Source organism: Labrus bergylta, chromosome 23 (genome assembly GCF_963930695.1).
Source record: "Labrus bergylta chromosome 23, fLabBer1.1, whole genome shotgun sequence".
Classification (NCBI taxonomy): Eukaryota; Metazoa; Chordata; class Actinopteri; order Labriformes; family Labridae; genus Labrus; species Labrus bergylta.
In genome coordinates, this window is record NC_089217.1 from 19,048,683 (window position 1) to 19,073,020 (window position 24,338).

The 24,338-nt window shown below is 40.6% G+C and overlaps 1 long non-coding RNA gene and 1 pseudogene across 1 annotated transcript; both read right to left on the minus strand.

Moving 5' to 3' along the window:
* Positions 1 to 6,226: 6,226 nt before the first annotated feature.
* Positions 6,227 to 10,573, minus strand: LOC136177679 (NXPE family member 3 pseudogene; annotated as a pseudogene).
* Positions 10,574 to 11,141: 568 nt separating this feature from the next.
* Positions 11,142 to 13,641, minus strand: LOC136177640 (uncharacterized). Its single transcript, XR_010665150.1, has 3 exons — positions 13,332 to 13,641; positions 11,597 to 11,892; positions 11,142 to 11,276 (listed from the first exon to the last, which is right to left on the minus strand). It is a non-coding gene; the product is annotated as an uncharacterized lncRNA (long non-coding RNA).
* Positions 13,642 to 24,338: the final 10,697 nt, after the last annotated feature.

The window sequence follows — 24,338 nt, forward strand, 5'->3', positions numbered from 1 at the left end:
CATCCTCAGTCTCCACACATGGCAGCAGTCTACCTGGGCAGTCCATAATAGTCCTGCTTTCATTGATCATTTTAACCTCTTTTGGAATCGCCCCTCCTTTTATGGGAGAGATGGAATACATCCTAGCAGTTTGGGTGTACATACTTTGACACACGTTTTTTATAGTCACAACCCCATCCTGAAAAATACTCACCACCTCCCTCATGTGGCATTCTCTGTCAACTACCAGCTGTTAGCCCTATACTCCCTTAAGTCTAAATACAACAACATTTGATACACAGGTTGTAATCAACAATAGGCCTTGAAAAATAACATCAATATGCCTACAGCCCCTAGGATCTGTAACTTAGTCCCTATAGAGACCACCCCCTCTGGCCACCAAAGTATCCCTGTGGAATTGGCTCTCTTGAATGTAAGGTCTCTCTCCAAAAAAGATTTCATTCTGAACGATCTTATTTCCTCCAAGAATCTAGACTTTTTATTTTTAACTGAGACCTGGCTGTTACCTGCATGGCGACCACAGCCAGATGCTTGAGCTATGCTTGTTGCACTTCACCCGTCCTCTGTTTAATGATCTTCCGCCCTTCTGGACACAATGGTAGTTTTTTTTTTTTTTTTTTTTTTTTAACTTGAGCTTTCTTTCAAAGTTGCTTTGCTTATTTCAATCATATCAAAATACATACATGTACAAAAACAAACAAAATATGGGTCATACAGCAGGTGAAAAAACAAAACATAAGACACTGATAATCTTTTATCTGGTCAGTCCATAAATGTACCACATGCACAGGTATCTCTCAAAACTTCAATTCAGCCAATACTTAATACCCCAAATGTTTAAGCATATGTATCCTCATATTCTTGACTTCCTCCGTCCAACACCTCTTGCATGTAGAAAGTACATTATGCATTTGTGATCTTAATCTATCTTGGAAAATGAAGTAGTACCGGTTCCCATTTATTTTTGAAAACATCTGTCTTTAGTTGAAGTCAGGCTGTTATGCTCTCCATCTCATAAACACTTTTTAACCTTTCCCTCCATTGTTGTACAGTAGGTGGCTTTACATTACTCCACAACACCGTAATCACTTTTTGCGATCAACAGCAACACTCAGTAAATATGTCTGTTTTTTTGTGTTTATTTCTTTTTGAGTGTTCCCCAGTATAAAAAAATGCTGGTTCTAATGGCAAATCAAGCCCCAGAATTTTCTTGATCTCTGCCTGAATATGTCTCCAGTATTTATTCAATTTGGGACAATCCCAGATTTTATGAGTATGGTCTCCTATCTTCCTGCACTCTCTCCAGCAAAGCTCTGATGTGTTGCTGTATCTCGCCATCAAAGGAGGGGTTTTAAATATTCTCCTTCAGACCCCCTTCCAGGTAGGACTGCTTGTTAGTTTATGCACAGAAAGACATGTTTTTTCCCACATTTCATCAGTAATAATAGTATTCATTTCTAATGCCCATTTAATTAATTTCTGTTTTGTTTGTAAAGTGTCTCCTGTGTCCTTACCCTGAAACAATCTGTAGAGATGGGAAATCAGATTCTTTTTCAACACTCCCTCCACAGTCAATATAAAGATTCTTTCTAAACTCGATGGTAACTTAGGGCGCGGTCACACTGGCCATCTGTAGCGTGCTGTAGTCAAGGACCAGGGAGTATTTCGGCCACTTCATGTGAACGTGAACCGTCACTCCGGTTGAGTGGACGCTGGCGCGTCTTGCTGCCGCTGCTCACCGGTTATTTTTAAGTATTTTGTTTGGTTTTACGGCCTGAATGGACTGCGTAATTGCACTTTTATGGGAGTTAGAGCATTAACCTATCTTCGCATAAACACAGATTCAGTTGTTGCTCCTGTGTTTTGCTCGTTTTGTGTGCGAGCGGGCCAACTCTAGCCTACCCATTGCAACGCAGCACCCGGCTTCGCTGATCCACCTGGCCATTGCAGTCGCTATATGGGCCAGAAAGTTTTACATCTGGTCTGCACTTCTCTGGATGCTCCTGTCTTTCTGCCATCACCCTGTGGCAGGTATACTTCGGTATACAGCACCTGCCTGAGCCTCAACCGCCAGTGCTGCAACTCCACCCGGACATCGCTCTCTTCCCCCGCCGGAGATATATCCATCGTGGGTCTCACAGGAATTTCAGGACAACTCCAAAGCAATAAAATCCCTCTGGTCTACCTCTCGTCGCCCTCCCAGAAAATCTGGCCGGGCTGTTGATCGCCGCATATTAGCCAGCCAAGCTAGGTCGGCTAAGGCTCCTGTCAAACATGACAACGCCGCTGTCATGTTTGACAAGGGACATCTCATCCAGGATCTCCTCACTGACCGTAAGCTTGATTTTCTCTGTCTGACTGAAACTTGGCAACAGCCAAATGACTTTTCTCAACTAAATGAATCCACTCCTCCGGGCTTTGTTTACATCTCACATCCCCATGGCAACGGTCGGGGTGAAGGTCTCGCGATAATTCACCACGAGAAGTGGAAAGTCCTGCAAATTTCTATGCCTGCCTTCAGTTCATTTGAATGTGTTGCATTTAAGCTGCCTGGACCCACTCCCACCATTGTTGCTACACTCTACCGCCCCACTAAGCATCACAGTGACTTCTTAAATGACTTTGCCTCTCTACTCACGCATTTATCTACTCTTTCACCAAATGTATTATTGCTGGGGGACTTTAATATACACATGGACAATAGCAATCTGCCTCTTACCAGAGACTTTTCATCATGCCTGGAGAGTTTTGGATTCCATCAATACATAGATTTTCCGACACACAAAAGGTCATACTCTGGACTTAATCTGTTGTTCTGGTCTCACCCCCTCCAACTGCACAGCTGATGAACTCCACCATGTAACTGACCATTTCCTCCTTTCATTCAATGTTGCACTTTGCCTCTCTGCAATCAAGTCTCCACGTCTCATCTCATTTCGGAATATAAAGGACATCAACACAGATACCCTCCACTCCAATATCGACAATATTCTGATCCCGGACTATCTTTCCAACCCTGATGAACTAGTAGCACTTTATAATAATGGATTAAACAACATTCTCAACTCTCTTGCCCCAGTGAAAACACGGTCTGTCTCCTTCTCCTCAACTGCCCCCTGGTATACCCCTGATCTCCGGACAATGAAAACTAAAGGTCGACAACTTCAGCGACTCTGCAAAAAAACAGGTCTCTCTATACCTAAGGAAATGCACAAAACCCATATACTACACTACAAGGACTCAGTTGCTCAAACCAAATCCAACTATTACTCTGGCTTAATCATCTCCAATGAAGGAAACAACAAAACACTGTTCTCACTGATAAATACAATTCTCCAGCCACCAAACTCCCTACCTCCCCACCTGTACTCTACTGACACCTGCAAATCACTAATGCATTTTTTTAATGAGAAAATTCACAATATTCACCAGCACTTATGTCCAAATCCCCTCCTGAATCTCTCCCGCACTATCAGTCGCTTTCCTGTTTTCAATTCCCTGATCCCTCTGAAATCTCTGACCTCATCCAAAAATCCAAGCCCTCCACTTGTCAGCTTGATCCCCTGCCCACAACCTTGGTCAGATCTTGCCTCCCCTCTCTGCTTCCCCTCATATCTGCCATCATTCACGCCTCCCTCACCACTGGAATTGTTCCTTCATTATTCAAAACTGCAGCTGCCACTCCTATATTGAAAAAACCTGGTTCAGATCCCAACAACTTCAATAACCTCTGCCCCATTTCTAACTTACCTTTCATCTCCAAAATTCTGGAAAAAATAGTCGCCACCCAGCTACAGTCTCACTTAAATCAAAATAGCCTCTATGAGCCCTTCCAGTCTGGTTTCCGCCCCCGTCACAGTACAGAAACTGCTCTACTAAAAATCACCAACGATCTCCTCATTGCTTCTGACTCCGGCTTACTTTCCATCCTCATCCTTCTTGACCTGAGTGCAGCCTTTGACACTATCTCACACCCCATCCTCCTCAGTAGACTCTCCTCCATTGGCATCACTCACACCTCCCTTACCTGGTTCCACTCTTATCTCTCAGGCCGCACTCAGTTCATACAGCTCAAATCCTTCAAATCCGCGCCTTCCCCAGTCACTACAGGTGTGCCCCAGGGCTCTGTCCTGGGGCCCCTTCTCTTCATCACCTACCTTCTCCCCCTTGGCAATATTTTCCGTAAATTCAGTATACTTTTCCACTGCTTTGCGGATGACACCCAGCTCTACCTCTCCAGTAAACCAAACTCCACACTTCCACCCTCCTCCCTCACTTCTTGTTTATCTGAAATAAAATCCTGGTTCTCCTCAAACTTCCTTAAATTAAACAGTGATAAAACCGAGATCCTTCTCGTCGGCACTGAATCCATATTATCCAAAGTTGGCAGTTTCTCCCTCACTATTGACAGCTCCTCAGTTTCCCCTTCCCCTCAGGTTAAGAGTCTGGGTGTCATCCTCGACAGCACACTATCGTTCAAATCCCATATCAATAACATTACCCGGCCTGCATACTTCCACTTACGAAACATCAACCGTCTCCGCCCCTCCCTCACCCCCCATTCTGCCTCCATCCTTGTCCACAGCCTCGTCACCTCCTGTATTGATTATTGTAATTCTCTCCTCTTCGGCCTCCCTCATAAGTCCCTCCATAAACTCCAACTGGTTCAAAACTCTGCTGCCCGTATTGTCACCAAAACCCCCTCATACCATCACATCACCCCCATCCTACAGCAACTCCACTGGGTCCTGGTGAATCAAAGAATCATCTTTAAACTCCTCCTGTACACCTTCAAGGCCATCCACAACCTTGCCCCCCCATATCTGTCTGACCTCCTTCACATTGTCACTTCAGCCCGCTCCCTCAGATCCTCCTCCTCCATCCACCTCACCGTTCCCTTTACCCGCCTCAGCACCATGGGGGGCAGAACTTTCAGCTGCTCTGCTCCCCAGCTCTGAAACTCTCTGCCACCAGACATTCGCAATATTGACTCTCTCCAGACTCAAAACCCATCTGTTCAAGATCGCCTACTCACTCTAACTTTTTAACTGTAATTACACTGTCCACAATTCCATTTCTTTATTGTATGCTGTTTTTGTTATCCATCGCTGTTTTTAAAAATGTTGATTGTTGTACAGTGTCCTTGTGTGTCCTGAAAGGCGCTTATCAATAAAATGTATTATTATTATTATTATCATTAAGGACGATTGGCCCCCTGCTGTGCCATACCCACATGGCCAGGACTAACCATGCCCAAAAGGACGATTACCTCTTGTACATAACGTCGTAATTCAACACATGCACGCTTTATGTTATTATGAAGCGTGCTCAGTTTAAAAACAGGCGGACGAGCGAGAGAGAGAGAGAGAGAGAGAGAGAGAGAGAGAGAAAGACAGAGAGAGAGAGAGAGAGCGAGAGAGAGAGAGTGAGAGAAAAAGAGACGCGCAGTCGAGTCCGTGTCTGTACCTCAGAGAAAAACACAGAGAGCATGACAGCTACTTTACTGACTTTGCAGCTCATTTTAAAGAGCCCATATTATGCCCTTTTTGGGGTTCATATATTTAATCTATGTACCTACTAAAGTATGTTCGCAATAGCTAAAGTTCGAAAAAAGTGTCTGTTTTCATGTTCTGTCGCTCCATGCACCGGCTCACTTCTGACTCTCTCTCTAAGGCTCTGAAGTGCCCACGTTCAGAGTCCCCACGTGTGCCAAGTCTGATCTGATTGGTCGGCCTGTCGGCTCTGCCGTAATTGGTCAGTCGCTCAGCACGGTTCTCGGAAATGTCCCACGTCTTTTACCATATTGGGAATGCAGCCACTGGCTCTGTCCGAGGGGAGCATAAACATTAGCACCTTAGCACTACGGCATATCGTGGGCGTGCCACAGAAGTTAACGTGCTTGCCACAACGAGCCAATGGGCTTAGATCAGTGATCTCACACTGACAAGACGTCACACTGGCAAATTTTTTCCGAGTGGGACTAGAACTGAGCACGACATGCAGCTAATGCTACAGCTAACAGGAGGACAGAGGAGAAGCCGCGTTCACGCAGACTTTGAAATTTTGCACATAGATGTGCCTAAACATGCACAGGACACTTGGAAAACACACTATAAGAGTATATAAAACCAGAAAAAGCATAATATGGGCCCTTTAAGCCATTTTAATCAGACACAGCCATAAATAATTACACAGCCATTAAATAATGAACAACACAGAGAACATGACAGCTTCTTTGTGTCTTATATTGTTTCATGTTAGTCAGATACAGACATGAAACTCTGGATTTCTCCATAATGAAGGCTGTCAGCGTTGTGTACCCGCGTGCTTGTGCTCGTGCATGAAGTGTACCGTGCTGAAGCACACCTCTCCAAAGTGTGCCAAAGCCAAGGAAGTGTACCGTGTCTGAGCAAGATATGGAGTGGTCCCACTGGTCAAACGAACTGGACTTTAGTGTTGAAGCGTGCTTGGGCACGGTACTGATGGCCAGTGTGACCGCGCCCTTACATATCAGCTCCCAGTCTTAATGCGTCTCTAGATAATGTCTTAACTGGAGAAATCTTAAAGCATCCATCCCTAATAAACCAAATTCTCTCTGGAGGTGTTCGTAAGATTTCAATAATTCCCCTTGAAAGAGCTGATTAACGGTAGTTAACCCTTTGTCCGACCATTTTCTGAAGCCGTTAACAGTTTTAATAGGTAAAAATCCTGGAATAGCTACAATTTTAAATGTCCTCGTTATAGAAGTAAAAAGATGAAATTGTTTTTTTTATATCCAGCCAAGTCTTCATCGTGAATTTTATCCATTCATTCTTTATTTTTAACTTCTTCCAGTTCACTTGGCTTAGAAATGGAAGCCCCCCTAAAGGGATGTCTGGACATGAATTTTGTTCTATACTGACCAGGCCGGTATCAATATCGTTAGTTATCCATGCTATTAAGGTCCTCAGTTGTGCTGCTCAGTAGTAGTATTTGAGGTTAGGTTTTTCTTTGGTAGTAATAGTGTCTTAAGTCTTACTCTTGGTTTCTTGTTCTGCCATATAAACTTTGTTATCAGTTTGTCGAGGACGTTGAATATTGCCATAGGGACTCCGGGTCCAATGATAGTTTTTTAAATTAATTTGCTGGCTTTGACAAACTTATTATTGCTGGTGACTTTAAATATCCATATTGATGATCCCTCTAATGGTCTTTCAACTGAGTTTTTAAAAATCACTGAGTAACCTAGTACAGCATGTATCTGGGCCAACTCACAACAGGGGCCACACATTAGATTTTACTCTAGGTTTGGCCTTGGAAAACGTTTTTATCTCAGATCATTTGTGTGTCTACTTCAGCACTGTGTTTGATACTGCCCCAAAATACCCCAGCAGTACTATTTGTTCACGTATCTTTAATGAACATAGTGCTTCTAAATTTTCTAATTATTTTTCCCTTGGCCAAATAAACCAAACTCCATCTTTACTATCTCAACACAGTTACTTAGTTGACTTAGTTAATAGCTTTAGAAGTAGCGGCCAAAGCAACAGAGTCCACTACACGACGCTATAATGAGAATACTTGACTTTAAATCAATGTTATGTGTAGTCCAATGGAATGACAACATCCACATAAGAGAGGAGAACAACATACTGATGAACAGAAAATATAATGCAGCGTTTTAATTACGTGCATTGGGTGGTCACGTGCAGACACTTGACTGCTGCACCGTGCGGCAGTCTCCGTATATAAACGTCATTCTCTTCCCATTGGCTTGATGTGAATTCTCCGGAGAATTTGCTGCGGTGTTCTCACATCAGCTCACTCAGACTTTTTGTGGAAAAAATACTTGGGGTCTGGCTGGAGAAACTCCGGGTAAAGTCTGCGCGAAAAATTTGGCTGTTTGCGTTCACATATAGCCTAAGGCCCCTCCGGGGAGCCTAATCTCCGGAGTTTTTCAGGAGATTTCCATAAGTGTGAAAAGGGTTTTGTTAACCCTGCCCCCCAGCTCTGTCAGCTTCCTCAAATGCTGACTGTGAAAAGTATTTTTTCCTCAAAAAAATCATGGATATTAGGTCTAATATTGTACCAACGACAACTGCACATATTTACAATTATCCTGTCTGTTCTGAACTGCTCAACCATTTTCAATTAATTTCTCTTACTGAGCTTATCGATACTGTGTCTCACATGCGTACCACCTCAAGCCCTATTGATATCTTACCCACCTCACTCCTGAAAGAGGTTATTGGTACAATTGGCCCCAGCTTACTTTACATCATTAACCGTTCCCAATCATTTTAAACAAGGAAGCATCCAGCCCTTACTCAAAAAGCCTAACCCTGATCTATCACTTCCAGAGAATTATAGACCCATTTCCAAACTCTCGTTCATATCTAAGGTTCTTGAAATGGTTGAAAAGGTGTCTTTTTAGCCAGCTGACATCTGTTTTAAACAATAATGACATCTGCGACAAGTTTCAATCAGGGTTCCTCAAACGACACAGTACCGAAACTGCTCTTATTAGGGCTACAAACGATTTGCTGATGAGCGCTGATAATGGGGAATGTTTGGTTATATTGCTGTTGGACCTAAGCACAGCATTTGATACTATTGATCATAAAATTCTAGCCAATAGACTTGATCAGTGTGTAGGCATCACCGGAACTGCACTCAAATGGTTTGGGTCATACCTGTCAAATAGAGGATTCTCTGTCTCAATTGGTCATTTGTTTCTTCCTCGGCCCGCATGACGTACGGTCTGCCACAGGACTCAATTCTTGGTTCAGTCTTGTTTTCCCTTCATATGCTCCCACTTGGAAATATTATGAATTACTTTGAGGGGGTCTCCTATCACTTTTATGCTGATAATGCACAAATATATCTGTCCTTCAAGTCAGACAATATCAGCCGCTTAAACAATTTAGTGGAGTGCATGGCCACCATTGAGAAATGGATGAGCTGTCATTGTCTGCAGCTTAATACAGGGAAGACAGAGGTCATTTTCTTTGGCCCCGATCATATAGCAAGCAAATTGAAGCTGCTCTTTGGTCCTCTAACACCCAATATAAAATCTACAGGTAGAAATGTAGGTATTACATTTGATTCACAGCTTAACTTCATTCCGCACATCAATAATCTCATTAAATCCTGTTACTACCAGCTAAGAAACATTAGTAAATTAAATCAACTCTGTCTTTCCCTGATCTAGAGAAGCTTATTCATGCCTTTGTCTTTTCACGTTTGGGCTACTGCAACTCACGTTTCACTTGCCTTAGTCAGTCCTCAATGGCCAGACTCCAGCAAGTGCAGAATGCTGCTGCTCAGATTTTAACAAATGCAAACTGCAGGTCCAACATTACCCCAATCCTTTCCTCCCTCCATTTGCTGCCCGTTACTTACAGGGTTGATTTAAAAATGAGTTTAAAAACTTTTAAAACACAACACGGTCTAGCCCCCCACTTACATTAAAGAACTTTTAACCCCTTATGCTCCAAGCCAAATCTTAGATCATCAAGAGTAGATGATCCTAGATCAAGGCTGGTTACCAAGGGCGACCGGGCATTTGCCATCAGAGCACCTAAACTCACTTTGTAACCTTGTTTAGATAAGTACTATATCAATAAAGTTATTATTATTATTAAATGCACTATTGGGGGCACATGTGGGACAATATAATGTTAACCATATTCCTAATGATGGGAGGAGGTGGGTGAATGTAGTGAGGCAGGTGGTGGGCCAGAACCATCTCCCAGGCATCCACCAGCTGAACATTAAGTCCTTTGAACACAGCTCTGACCACCTTGTCTTGTTGAATAGCATACCAGTCATTAAAGGCAAATATATTGGGGTTTGTACCTCTGAGGTTTGGAGTCCTGATGACCACCAGCGTGTCTGGAGCCCTGTTTAACAGACGAATCACCGCCCTGCGGATGCCGTAAAGCCTTCTGATGTAGAATTGCATTGGGAAAGGAGTGAGGTGGGCCCAGATGCCAAAAATTACAACTGTGTTGGTGCCACCAACTACATCATCTATTTCATTGGCAATGTAACGCAGCTCACTGGTTGGGATAAGGACGGAAATACTAAGAGGAGGACCGTGTAAGTGGAACTTCACCAAGATGTTTTTTGCATTGTCCCATATCATGAAAGGTCCTGATTTCTTCGGATTATTCCGGTTTATCTCTTTAGCATCTGAAAGTATGAAAAAAGGAGCAGATTAAGCTGTGAAATAAATACAATTAAACTGTTGCCTGAAATCACTGTGAATCAACTACCTGGAAGTGAAGCATTAAGGTACTCAAACCACTGCCTGATGGTGGAGTCTCCGTACATGTGGACCACCTTTCCTTTCAGACACTGACTGATGGCAGAGGAGTTGTTGAATTGGTGGACTTTGGTGCCACCTAGTGGTCGCCACACACCCTGGTAGTAATACCCAGAGAGTCCAGACTTCCCACTGCCCAGACTATCGATGGGTTGCTCTGAGAATTGTTGATCAAAATAAGCATTTGGTTATTAAACGATTGTTGTATCATTTGTCAACAGATCCCCTAAAAAGGCCAAAACAAGGTCTCTGCTTTACCTTACTCATTTTACTTTACACTAATGAGGACATTATACATATGTCACAAAAACATTTGTAGTGGCAACTTTCATAAACAGTTTTTATCACTTAGTAGGAGCCAATCTGTTACTTGATTCTGAAATATTTACTGTAAATGATATTCTTATTTCTTATGATCTAAATGTTGTGTTTTACTAACATGAACTGAAATCAAAATTCTTAAATTAAATGGACCATGATTAAAATGGCTTCTACAGAGTTCTTTGATGTTTTTCAAAAGATTAAGTTTATGCTTTACTACAATATAGTGAGTGTATGTCTCGAATGCACATGTTTATTGTGGTTAAGGAAAATGCTACCAAATGCTTTTTATTTGACAATGTTAATTATTTAAAGTTAACTATTTACACATGTTAAGTGATTTGAGTTTTTTGTTAGTACACTGGTACTGTTTTTTTATTTTTTATTTTTTTTAGCGTAAATGAGATAAGCACTTGCAGCTCTTCCTCAGTTTTATAGATAGAAGCTGGTTTATTTTTATTTATTTTTGCCTTATATGTATATCTGCTTGAATACAGAGAGTTAGGTTGTATACATTTTTATTTTCAAGGTCACATGGAGATTTTTTTTTCGTTGAAAGTAGAAAAGTTGTGCTTTACCTTTCCTTTGAGGCAGCACAGTAACATTGGCCGGTCCTGAAGCCTGAATGAAGACTTGCATGTTGACATTGCTGGGGGGAAAAAGCTCCCATGATTAAGAATCTCTTAAAGACACTTCAATATGTAAATGTCAAATGTGATTTAGTCACCATAAATGACTTTGCCTACATATTTGGACTCCATGGATACACTTTATAGTTTTGTTGATGAGAGAGACTTTAATTGTGTTTTGATAGGTATCATCTTACACTATAAACATCTTAAGATTTCATCTTTGCCTCCTGTAGTTACAAACACGACATTTCCCCCCAGGAGATACATACTTTACACTTTGATTATAGTCATTACATGTAAAACTAGATGCATCGTTTCTATTGCTGTGCTCCCTCACCTTTTGAAAAGGTTCGCCTCATTAGCTTTGAGTTTTATACGCATTCCTCCGTTTATGTGGTTCATCCTGTCATCACAGCTCAGTTCCTTTGGCTTGTAGCAGAACCACGGGTCACCAGTACGGAGGTCAGTGTAGTTGCACTGTGGCTGGTTGGTTTGACGTAGACAAATATTACAGATGGTAGTTTCAGAGACTGAACCTGAGCGGAAGAGGCTCTTTAAGATAGTCCTATCAGGATGTTCTCTGTTTAGTCTACGGAGGACTGTGATAGCCTCGCTTGAGTGGACAAGCGTCACCTGATAAAACAAAGAACAAGAGTTTAAAGTTATAGCATACAAGTCATGCCTACTAATTATTAATTGAATAATTAGAAAACAAAGTTGTATTTTTGGTGTCAGCTGACTGAAGTTGTTCATGTATTTTAAATTAGAAGCTTAAGAGACATTGATGCAAATGGTCAACTCTCAACTAGCTGGCCAGTAGAACTTGTTTACATCAACATGTATATTTTTGGACCTGTCTCATCTTAATTGGATAGGACAGCTGACAACAACAGGAAATGTTGGGAGAAGAGAGTTGGGGATGACATTAAGCAAAGGGCAAAGGTCAGATTTGAACCCCATACCGCCGCAAAGGGGACTTTACCCGATGTAAATTGGGTGCACATCATACCCACTAGGCTACGGAACCTACATAGAATTTGTTTTCTTACAATTATAGACACTCCACTTGTCTGTGGAGTAAAGCATTCAACAATCCTCACACCATTCTCTGGCCCACAGGAAACATTTTTACATACAGTCACAACAAATGATAAACATTTGCATGAAAATATCTCCAAAAGGATCCAACAACAACAACCTCTTTAGTTCAGTAATTCAACCCAACAAAAAGGTTTATTAAAGTGTTCTACTGATGTCTTATGTAAAGGTAGAGTCAGTGGCATTGTTTGTTGCAGCTTGTGAACACAACATCCAAATTGGGCCCCTCCTCCTGCGCTCACCGTCCCCAGAAGCACACACTCACTGCAGGTGAGTAGTGTGTAAGTTTCCTGTTTGTACATTGCAATACTGCATGCTAGCACAAGCTAACCACCGATGTATGACATCTGCATGTCCAACAGAATGCAGGCCAATTCTGTAAGAGAGTGAGAGACAACCCTCGTTTTTGAACAAGGTTTATCCGTGTAGCGTTTCGTCTCACCTCACTATGATTATATTTTAAGTTATTGCTGCTACTTCCACATCAATCTTATTAGCGGGGGGCTGAATCACAACCAATAACTGAACTGTATCCACTCCTAAACACACCTGCACACTGACATTGGCAGGGGGAAGCACATCCACTCCACACCCAGAAAACCAAAACATTAAAATGCAGGCAAAGGACAGGCTGTCTGGAGACACAGTCACCACTACAGATGTATGGAGGCCCACTCAAGTGATGATTGAGTAGCATTACTTTTGTTTAAAGTCTGTATTTTATTTTTCAGGTAAAAGCTACTGGCTTAATAACGTTTAACCGTTGTGGTAAATACATTTCCTCAATGTTAAGTTTTCCAGAATAGCAGAAGAAAATAACATTTTGTAAGACTGCTTGTAGACGCTTCACTCATCACTGTGACCTGTACACTAACTCAGATTGGCCATCTTTGAAGGTGCGCAGGCATATACACTGGCTGAAGCTTATTTATAAAGCTCTTCTTGGTTTGGTGCCTTCTTATCTATGTTCATACCTTCAAAGAACCAGAAGCCACTATGCCTTGTGTTCCTGTGATATCTTTAAACTGTCTGTGCCTCGTGTCTGCACTGAGCTCGGGAAAAGAGCGTTTAGTTTTGCTACTCCCACCGCATGGAACTTTCTCCAAAATGACTTGAAAATGGCGGAGCTCTTGAAGCCTTTGGCTCGATCTTAAAAGATAAAAAACACGAGACAATTGGACAGTATCTGTGTTTCTGAATTGTACTCTGTGATCAAGATTCTGCACTTTATCTGTAAATCAATTTGCAATTTGTAAATTGTTGTTCTCTCCTAACTTATTGATTGTAAACTATCTCTTTATCATGTAATGCTTTTTATGATGTGTGCTACTGCCCTCTTGGCCAAGTCACCCTTGTGAAAGAGATCCTGATCTCAATGAGTTATTTATCTGGTTAAATAAAACATTTAAAAAAACATGTTTATTTGTGTTGTAAAGTTGGGCATTTTGACAACGGGATCAAAGGTGAATGACTCATTAGAGACCGTCAGAAGAGACAATTGGAGGAACAGCAGTTTTTAAGACTTCCACAATGTCTTTTCTTTTTTCTTACTTTTTATGTTGTTGTTTGTTTGCAAAAGTAAGTCAGGGGGAAAGGTTTAGATTTCATGAATTAAATGACCTACAGGACATTGCATAAGGGAATTATTTTGGCATCAATTATTGTACATTAACAATTTAAAGATATAGCCTTGAACTTTACCTCAACCTGTGCACTTCCTTCCCAGAGTAAAGGGAATACAGCAGAGTAGGAGCCATTAAGGTGATCCACCACTCGTCCAGCCACACCTGCTTCAAGTGCCCTGTTGTGCAAACGGGCAACAATTGCATCTCCTCCAGACTTCTTGGGGTTACCTTGGAAGTCGTACATTTTTATCATAAATTCCAGCTGCTCTCCTACATGTCGCTCGTCTCCAACCCCCCCTGGGAGAATGATGAAGGTGCTGTGGGCGGGATCACTTGTCTGATTCAATGAAAAAGGAACTGGCAGAGGAGGAGTTTCAGGCCAAGCAATGGAGTCCAATATGAGACGTTCCTCCTCAGCTTCTGCAGAAGACAGTGGCTTGAAGGTGCAGAAGTTGTCAGGCACTGGAGAAGCAGTGGGAGGAGCAGTGTGGGGAGCAGTGGGAGGAGCAGTGGGAGGAGCAGTGTGGGGAGCAGTGGGAGGAGCAGTGGGAGGAGCAGTGTGGGGAGCAGTGGGAGGAGCAGTGGGAGGAGCAGTGTGGGGAGCAGTGGGAGGAGCAGTGTGGGGAGCAGTGGGAGGAGCAGTGGGAGGAGGAGTGTGGGGAGCAGTGGGAGGAGCAGTGGGAGGAGCAGTGTGGGGAGCAGTGGGAGGAGCAGTGTGTGGAGCAGTGAGAGGAGCAGTGAGAGGAGCAGTGTGGGGAGCAGTGGGAGGAGCAGTGTGGGGAGCAGTGGGAGGAGCAGTGGGAGGAGCAGTGTGGGGAGCAGTGGGAGGAGCAGTGGGAGGAGCAGTGTGGGGAGCAGTGGGAGGAGCAGTGGGAGGAGCAGTGTGGGGAGCAGTGGGAGGAGCAGTGGGAGGAGCAGTGTGGGGAGCAGTGGGAGGAGCAGTGGGAGGAGCAGTGTGGGGAGCAGTGGGAGGAGCAGTGTGGGGAGCAGTGGGAGGAGCAGTGGGAGGAGCAGTGTGGGGAGCAGTGGGAGGAGCAGTGGGAGGAGCAGTGTGGGGAGCAGTGGGCTGAGTAGAGTTCACTTTCTTGTTGATGATGGCAGAGTTTTCTTTATAATTTCGCTGGTAAGGTGTTGAAAAAGAAGGATGGTGACAAAGATGCATCAAACAAATTTAATAAAATAAAATAAACAAAAAAAAAAAGATGGAATATTTATCCAAATAAATTTGTATTATTAATAACTGTTTATTTTTTAAATTTTAATATGCCGGAAGTCACTTTGGAATTATTCTTAACTTGACCTAAGGACAATAGTCGTTTACATTTCTTGATCCTACAGCATGTTCTCCCCTTATGAACATTTCATTTACAATTGTTCTCTTATTTACTCTTTTCAATGATCAAAGTTGTGTTTTATTTTTTTCCAATTATATATTGTCTACTTTTCCCTCTCAAAGTTAGGTGTTTCTGTATCTGGCGCATTATTAATTTAAAGGCGGATTATAGACATTTTATAAGACCAGGCCGATACACTGAGGGCCACTCTATAAAATACAAAATGAAGTAATATCCACTGCAATGATCTCAACATGGGAAAAAAAGTGTTTCGGGACAGAATTGCTCGGGATCTAATATGATGATGTCAGGGGACAAGAAAACAAAGGATCCTTTCTTCTGCCCCTTCATCAACTCTGTTTTCCATTGTATGAGCAATTGCACTGCTACATAACTGTCAGTCTGAGTGAGACAACAACTAGCAAGATGTGTGAGTCACTTGAGACAACAGAGTGCCACCAAGATGTCACTCTGTTAATTATGTGATTCTCCACACCTTTCTATCAAACCAGGAGTGTACAGGAAATGTACAATATGTCACATTTTATTACGCTCTTTACACTAAAATATCTAAATAAAAAAAAAATTGACTAAGCTTGTGTTGTAATAACTTTATTTCTATAGTTATGGACTAAGCCTGTTATATATTTGTCACATCTAACAACAATCTAACAATCTACAATCTTATAACACCCACTGCCCCCCCATGAAAATATTTTTAAAAAACCTACAGAAATGTCAAATTAAAGGCGTAGGCCTACCATGAAATGTAAATTAACCAATGCAGGAATAAGATAAAACAATAATATACAATTTATATCAGATTGAAATGAACTCTGTTATACAGCTGCACAGCATCATTTATATGGCAAGGTACAGCAGCTGTCTGAATGGAGCTAGTTCAAATTTATAAAGAGTCTGTGCATACTTTAAAGGCTGAATGTGCAACATTTTACACATAAATCCAGCAGAAATCAAGTATATCCTCTGAAAATAACTCTGAGTCATGACTGTCTACAAGGAGTGTGACACCCGAGTCCCTCTGTCTGTGATGTTTTCAGAGCCGTATCTACAGCGTGTTTACATGGACGGGACGGCCGGCCAGCTGCTCCCCTCACTCAGTATAAATCTATTGCATATAGCTCTGTTTACATTTGTCAATAATTCAGTTTACTTAGTCCGATCACTGTCCACTTATATCTATATTATACTGCATCTATTTTGTATTTTAACTTTAGTATTTAATTTGATATTTTATATTTTTAGTTCAAAGTTTTTAGACTTCTTTGTTATGCTCCTGCTCTGGGTGCCTTTGAATTGCCCCCAGGGGAAAAACAAAGTTTCTTGAAATTAATAGAATTGAATTTATCCTGCTTCATGGAATACCCCTCTGGTCCTCACAGTTATGACATTATTACCCTCCTGATGTCACTTGTTGATGAATAGCCAGCCTGTCTCCTCAACACAAACTCTTTCAATCGGGACTTTAGCATTCATAGCGTAGAGCAGGGGTCCCCAAACATTTCAGCTTGGGACCCTCAAAATAACTGTGCTGGAGACTGGGGCGCCCCACTGTCCATATTTTAGTAATTCATTGTAAGAAAGGCTAGAAGCAGAACCCAAGTAATCTCCATGTATAAACTTAAGGACTGAGTGGACATACAAAATGTAATAATCAAGCAGACAGCTGATATCTGTGTGTTTTTATTTGTAGGGCAACCCAGTCTCATGTCAAAATGTGTAATACCTACGTTGGTCCACAGCGCAAAACGTAGTAGTTTCACAATAAGGGCTCTAAAATTGTGACTTGTCTACGTTTCCTTTTGTCTATTCTTTTGTATAGGCACACCTCAGGTCACGTGACTGTCCAGTTTTCCCCTGGCAAAAAAAAAACCATGGCGGACATCCCTTCTATTTTCGGGTGAAAATGCAATATTTTAAGATAGTTTGAGGGTTAAGTGTCGTTTTGATAACCTTCCTGGTGACAAATGTACTTTGTATCTTCATAATCTTCGTTCGGTTTATGTTTATGATCTTTAGTTTGTTCGTTTCTACGAAGATTCTTTCAGGTCTCGATAGAGAAACGTTGTGATGTTACGTTTTCTACTGTTTCTATGGTGATAGCTATGGACGCTATCAACAACGAACCAGAAGGAAGTGGACGTTCCGTTCGCGGCTCTTAAAACGGGTTACATCAGACCCTAGACATCAAACTAAGCTCCTATACAATAAATAATGATTTCTGTTACATTTTTATGGATGTCTTTCATTACAACCAAATTTAATAAAACGATTGGAACAGATCGATGCATATTAGCAACATTATAAACTATAAAATGTAACAATACATAAAGACAATACTGTACAGTCTGTGTGATTTATATTATATTTATATTGTACTTTTTTACAATATATATAGTCTAGATTATTTTACAAAACCCATTCGGCTTTAGTAAATATTTGATATAGTGGGTAGATATACATTTTTTACAACCCTAATTATGTTCCCTCTGTGCACAACGCCAGACATAAATACCAAAATTCCCATTTCTGGAATAACAGTCAAAATATCCGAAATGAACTGATATATGTACTTTATTTTAACATAGATCATATATGTACTATGCAATAAATACTTTGGTCACACGTGATCCGTGACATATTCAATGAATATATCTTTTGTAACCCTTTTATAATCCTAGTTACAACCTTTTTTTGGAAACGGAAAAGACTACAATTATGGCGCCGTTCAGTATCAAGCTTGACTTGACTCTAAGGAATTGTAGTCTTTTATACAAATGTCAGTGTTTCCCTTACATAAGAAGTTATAAATATTTAATTGAGGGTACACAGGGGAGTTTAATTGGATGGTTAACACATTTATGTTATCAGATATTTAAAAAATAATTGATACATTTGTTAAAATGTATCATAATCATATATAGCAGCTCCCCCTGTTGTTTTGGTGAGCTGACTACCCTCACATGGTACTTTGTTCCAAGACCTCTCTAAAACAGTTATTCCCATGTCTGTAGCCCCTTTTGTTGCTGAGGTATAAGCCTTCAAACATGCCCTTGGTTCAAGGTTCAAAGGTCATTATTTCAAAACAGGGGTCATGTAGAAACCTCATCTTCTCATATGTTACTCTCCAGGATGAGACCTTTCCAACAATGTATGTCATTCAGCTCTAAGCCAAAAACTTTCTCATTTCATAGGCAAGGGGTCTTGCAGTCATACTTTCATAGAGCTCTTTCATAATTCTTTTTTATTTTGTTTGTTTCTTCGTGTGTTTGTTTGTTTTGGTGTAAGTATATCATAAAATCTGAGGAACTATAGGCTTGGAGGACAGCCTGAAGTGCCTGGTTTAGAATTATGGCTAAAAGTAAAAATCTCTTATGCTCTTGTCCATGTTAATTCATCCTAGTACTTTTTTTTATCCTTCTTTCCTTATAGAAGAGTTAATCTAATTTGTCATCATTCATTGTTTTAATATTCAGTTTAATGTCTTTCATAGAGCAACAGGGTTGAACAGGCTTCATGTCTCTGCTAGGCCTCAAATGGTCAAATTAGCTCTTTTAAGCACCTTTAAAATGAGTTTTTAACATCAGTCTTGTTCACAAAGCATACAGCATATAGTGGAGAATGACCCTCTGTCTTTTGGAACATTTTCACACTTTTTAACACCCTTTTTTGATGTTTTGATAAAAGTGTTTCAATTGTTAAAAGGTTTGGCAAATTGAGTGTGGGGCCTTAAGTGACTTGTGGGTTCTAGATCAAACATAAGTGTATGAAAAAGGGATTTAAAATGTGAGTCTACGGAGAGGAGGGAGAGGGGGGGCGGGGGACGCCCTCGGCCTTTAAACTGACAGTGGGCGTGACTGCACGATTGCGCATGTCAGCAGCACACTGGCAGACCATAGCATAATGGGCTTTTTGAATGGGTTTTTGCTTAGATTCCTGGAATGGGATCTTTGGTTAACACAGATTTAAGATGTGTTTTTGCAACCAACCTTAAAAAACATCAGTAAATACCCCTTGAAAGATCTAATAAAGAGGTCGCTCACAAGTGATGATTATCAATACGTCATTATCTGATGTCAGTGTCATGCGGCCGTTTGTAGTTCTTATCGCCGGCCGTTTACTTTATTGATTGCATTTTCTGGTATTAATCTAATCCATTAGGATTATTTTGTTAAATAAAATTGTTTAATCATATAAATCACACAGACTGTACAGTATTGTCTTTATGTATTGTTACATTTTATAGTTTATAATGTTGCTAATATGCATCGATCTGTTCCAATCGTTTTATTAAATTTGGTTGGAATGAAAGACATCCATAAAAATGTAACAGAAATCATTATTTATTGTATAGGAGCTTAGTTTGATGTCTAGGGTCTGATGTAACCCGTTTTAAGAGCCACGAACCGAACGTCCACTTCCTTCTGGTTCGTTGTTGGTAGCGTCCATAGCTATCACCATAGCAACAGTAGAAAACGTAACAGCACAACGTTTCTCTATCGAGACCTGAAAGAATCTTCGTAGAAACGAACAAACTAAAGATCATAAACATAAACCGAACGAAGATTATGAAGATACAAAGTACATTTGTCACCAGGAAGGTTATCAAAACGACACTTAAGCCTCAAACTATCTTAAAATATTGCATTTTCCACCGAAAAAAACCATGGTTTTTTTTTTTCGCCAGGGCAAAACTGGGCAGTCACATGACCTGAGGTGTGCCTATACAAAAGAATAGACTAAAGGAAACGTAGACAAGTCACAATTTTAGAGCCCTTATTGTGAAACTACTACGTTTTGCGCTGTGGACCAACGTAGGTATTACACATTTTGACATGAGACTGGGTTGTGTAGGGAGCAGATGAACACCTTCATTGTTGCACTTCTGTGCAAACTTACATTTAATGGACTTTTTAAATAATTTTAATAATGGGTAAAAAATATGCATTTTGCAAATCCTAAAACTTTTATTTGTTTATGGAAAGCATCTCGCGAACCCCCTTTCAGTGTCTCAGGAGCCCCCAGGGGGGCCCATTCCCCACTTTAGTACATTGAAAGACACTCAATGACCACCTTTAAAGTGTTACCAATAATCCCAGTTCTCACCTGCAGCAGGTCCATGTTTCTTAGTACAAAGAACAACACAGTCAGAAGGAGAAGGATGACACAGGTCTTCAGAAGTTTCATGTTGACATGGTTACTTATAAAACCTTTTAGCCACATGGTGAGTCCTCTGGTACTGGATTAAAACAACAAAAAGGGGAAACAGACTCTGTGTTAAGTTTATCATATGAATTCTTCTTGAAGACACTCAGTCATAAAAACCTCTGAATATTTATAGTTTGTTATCATGTCTAGATTTCAACATCAAACTAATCTAGTCAATTGAGAATGTGATAATTATCTGTTACCAAACAGGGAGTTTACAACAAAACAAGTTTTTGGTACTTGAGGTTTGACAGGAACATAATTACAATGTTCATACTGATGGTCAAATTCTCACAATCAGGTGTGCCAAGGTTACATGGTCTTATGAAATGTGCTGACGTTACTTGAGGACAAAAGGTTGACTTAAGGTAGGGTTAGTTTACCTGCAGGCACACAACATGTACATTTAGCCTAATCAATCAATCAATCAATCAATCAATCAATTTAATTTGTATAACCTCAACTCATAACAAGTGTTATCTCGACACACTTTACAAAAACAGGTAAAAGACCTTACTTGATGCCTAACTGAAGATTGTTTCTAAGAAAACGTTTTAATTGTTACTAATTAAACATTTAAACTTTAAATAAACTTTTGTTACTTTATACTGAAACACATTGAAGTACATGGATGTTTTCAATTATTGGGTATGTGACGTAATAGGCCAACTGTAACAAAGTGCAAGTGTAACTAACTGAAAACTGATAACTGAAAACTGATAACTGATAACTGAAAATCGCCACCCAGGAAGGTTTAAAAAAAAAAATCATCACAGGAACTTTAAATAATTCAGAATAAACCCAAAAATGAACATAACTACATTTGGAGGTGCATACCGGTAACTAAGTCAAACAACAACATTGCTCTAAGACAGGGGTGTCAAAGTCCTATTGGTATCAGACTAATTTTGCTGACATCACTATAACTTGACACATGGATTTATAGGCTAATGTATGATTAGAAAAAAAAGGTACTTGTATAGAAAACTACATGTTAACGCATAAAATGTAAAAGTGATTAAGCAGAGGGTTTAACTCTGTCATTGCAAACTGCATGTTGGCACATGGAAATATTTAAATGTACCACATTACAGAAGAAAACATCAATAATTATGTTTTGTTTGAGATTATTATATTATGTTTTAATATTGCTGTTCAAGGTTATAGAAACTTTGACACAGGTGATTCTACCTGCCCTGGTATCAGTGCATTACTAGAGAAAGACAGAGAGACAGAGAGAGAGAGAGAGAGAGAGAGACAGAGAGAGAGAGAGAGAGACAGAGAGAGACAGAGAGAGAGACAGAGAGAGACAGAGAGAGAGAGAGAGAGAGAGACAGAGAGAGAGACAGAGAGAGACAGAGAGACAGAGAGAGAGACAGAGAGAGACAGAGAGAGAGAGACAGAGAGAGAGAGACAGAGAGAGAGAGAGAGAGAGAGAGACTTTAGATCTGTGTGTGTCAGGCCACAGCACAGTTTGCACTCCTTAAGGTTCATTACAGATAAAACCTGCTCACATGAATAAGTTATCACAAACACACAGAGTGTCTTTGATGCAAACAGTCATCTTCAGGTATTTTAGTGTGAGGCATTCTAAAATGATAACATGTTTCCAAACCAACAGACTTAAATTGATCCTTCAGCGTTGCGCACTGCAGTCTGATCAGCTCCGTGTGGAGTGCACGTTCTTCAACTAAGTAAACTCAGTTAAAAGACTTTTGATATCAGTCTGGCTGTCCGTTCTTCTCCGTGTCCGTACTATCGTGATCTAACTCTGTCACTGACTTTTTATGCGTCATGAATCTGTGCCATCTCCGTGCGTAATTCGAGGAAGCATTTCAGCGCTGCTCCTCGGTTAAACCAGCGGACCTCTGTATGATCGGGCAGCCTGTGCGTGATATCGTATTTGGATAAGAATGAAATGTTCAGTAATAGTTATATTTTTACAGTCTGATGAGAGCTGGTGATAAAGGCGCAACAGCAGGCTACTGCATTTAGAAGTGATGAAACTTTTAGATGATCAACACAACACTTTCACATCTGGGTGACCTAAAAATGAACCATCTGTAATTAAAATCAGTTAATATTCATTTTAATTTACTGTTTAATAACCAGAGGTAAAATAAGTCGGGAGATGCATCAGTCTCAACGCCGGTGTCCACAACCTACACTTAGTCTGGATGTGAGGAGACGGTCTGGGCCGTTACGCATGGAGGATTGCTTTTTATTTACACGAGCTGCTCTTTGTAGCTCACTCCATAGGAAGCTTTGTTATTATTAGTCAACATTTTGTTTTACATCAGTCAAGACAGGAGAAGCTGGTAAGAAGTGTGCACAGAACTGAAGACCGTCATGATGCGCGCGCAGTGCAGCGGTTAAGTCCCGTAGCTTTGATACGATTCTGGCAACTTGTGAGCAAATAAAACTAAAGAAATATCGCTCCTTCGATCTCTCTTGAAAACCTGCATTCTGTGTCACCTCTCTCAGGTGTTCAGCCTGTTTGCTGATGTGATGTATTACCAGCGTAATGCAGGAGCAGCTCGTGCGCTCGGCCACTCGTCTTTTTGATGATACTCCCTGCTGAGAAGATAGTTCAAAGTGCCCCGTTTAATTCATTTTCGTATCATGACATCAACCTTTACGTTGCTCATTATACAAAGGTTTTTAATCAAATTCGGGGAAAATAAGTATTACAAATATTGAATTTATACGGATACGGCCCGCAGTTCGTTTGTTTGACATCCCTGCTCTAAGAAGTGGAGCAAGTTTACATTTAGATAAATGAAACTGAAAAAACAAATCCAAGTAGCTACAGTATCTGCATTCACCTGACTTTTAAAACAGAGCAGATTTGTATTTTCTCATGTTAATGCAATATGCTTCCATGTGTTTTTCACTCTTATTGGACGCTTTCTTTACCTTTAAAAACAGTGCAGGCAGAGGTTTGACTTCCTTAATGCTCAGTTTGAGCAGAAATATAACCTTGTAGCCTCATGAGGATTAATCATCATTTCAAAGTTAAAAACAGGTCGAATGACTGATCATATCGGTTGCCTGAGACAATTGATTTAAAAATGAACTGTCACTTCTTTCATTTAGAGCTCTTTGATTGACTTTATTAGTCACTCCTGTAGATTCCCCTTTAAATTCATGAATTATAAATAAATGACCCTCTTACACCTGCGTGTTTAAAGCAGACTCACCTCCAAACAGATGGGCTGTAGTCCAGGGAGTAGCCTAATGGACAGGAGATGTTGCTCTGCAGTGTTTGAAAGATGGTGAGGCTGTAGTCGGATCCTGTGGCAGTGGTGGTTTGTTGTAGGTTATAATATCTATGAGATCAATCAGGGTGTAACTGCTATTGTGTGGCAGGATGTGGTGCAGGGGGAGAGGAAGTGAGCCGAGGGTAAAAGAACGGAAATAAGCAGTGTAACAGATGTGATCAGGGGAGTGAAGAAAACCAGACTTTGACTGTTTTCTAGCTTTTATTTCCTGCAGAAGACCAAAGAACATTCAATGTGCCTTTTGGACATTTGTTTTCTGCACCTCTGCTCCCTCAGCAATGCAAAACGGCACTATCTGAGCTCAAAACAAATTTATATTACATAGAAATATATTACAATCATCATTTCAATATTTTAACTATATTTAAATATTTATAACCAAGAGCTGCTACAAATGGCTGAAAAACTTCGGTTTTACAGTGTATATTAACAATAAATCTCATTAAAAAAAACATGAGAAACAGTATACCAAATGGTAAAACAGTGACACCTAGTGGACAAAATAAACGACA